The sequence below is a fragment of the Chrysochloris asiatica genome, unplaced genomic scaffold (assembly GCF_000296735.1).
Source record: "Chrysochloris asiatica unplaced genomic scaffold, ChrAsi1.0 scaffold00049, whole genome shotgun sequence".
NCBI classification, from domain to species: domain Eukaryota; kingdom Metazoa; phylum Chordata; class Mammalia; order Afrosoricida; family Chrysochloridae; genus Chrysochloris; species Chrysochloris asiatica.
The window spans coordinates 8,649,532-8,650,888 of NW_006408567.1; positions in this window are offsets into that span (position 1 = coordinate 8,649,532).

Sequence of the window (1,357 nt, forward strand, 5' to 3'; positions counted from 1 at the left end):
AGGGTTGTATTCTTTCACCATATTGTTATATTCTTTCAACCTGTATTCTGAGCAAATAATCCGAGAAGCTGGGTTCTATGAAGAAAAATGTGCCATCAAGATTGGAGGAAGAGAGAGACTTCCGGTATGGCAGGACAGCCAGAAAAGGTAGGGACTTGCTCCTGTGGAAAAAATGAGTGGGATCTCACAAAGGAAACATTCATAGACCAGTCTCACGGCTTTTGGACTATCATAAACACTCCTGGGCTCACTTTTTTGAGAAATCGCGCTAATAAGGATAAAGAAAAGTGCATACTTTGGGACTCTTTCCTGCAGAGACTGCAGGTCACTCCCGCGACAGCAGAGTTTAGGAGGCTAGGCCAGGGCCGGCCCGTTCGGACAGCTGCGTCTCCCAGAAGGGCCAGAGGCAATATAACTTCCTCCCGCCCCAAGTTTCCCCGCTTTGGCTTGAGACCCCAATAAAAATCGGCCGGGTGCAGCTCGCCCACACTCGGAGAGTGTGCGGAATTCTGAAGGATGTAAGAAAGGCTGTGGCAGCTTCTTGATGTCACCCATCATCCCACATCTGTCGCTGAAGCTAAGCCCCCTGCTGCCACTCCTAGCTAGCAGTGGAATCTCACAAAGGAGGCGTTCATATACCAGTCTCATGGCTTTTGGACTATCATAATCTCTCCTGGGCTCACATTTTTGAGAAACCACGCTAACAAGGATAAAGAAAAGTGAGTACTTTGGGACTCTTTCCTGCAGAGACTGCGGGCCACTCCTGCGACTTCAGAGTTTAGAGAGTGGGACCAGGGCTGGCCTGCTCAGACAGCTGAGTCTCCCAGAAGGGCCAGAGGCGATATAACTTCCTCCCACCCCAAGTCTTCCTGCCCTGGCTTGAGATCCCAATAAAAATCAGGCGGGTACAGTGCACCCACACACGGAGAGTTCTTGTTGTCTACACATCCCTCCTGGAGGTGGGAACTTATCCTCCCTATGTCCCATAAGAAGAAATATCAATCGTGGCCATATAGCCAAGCTACAACATAATACTCCACCACTTAGATGAGACCCAACAACATTTGCTACACATTACAGACAAAAAGGGAAGCCCATCTCCTGATCACATTAATAACAATAATAATAATAAAAAAACAACAACCATGACCAATAAGAAACAATCAACTTTATCAAAGCTTGTCCAAAAGTAGAAGAAAGGAGCTGACACAAATGAACTGGAGACAGACAAAATCTTCATAGAGGAGGAGGAGTGAGTTTTGGATATGCCTGAGAGGGAATTCAGAAGAATGATATGGAAATAAATTCAAATAATCCAAAAAGGGATAGAGGAAAATAAGGAAGAAGAAAAAAAATT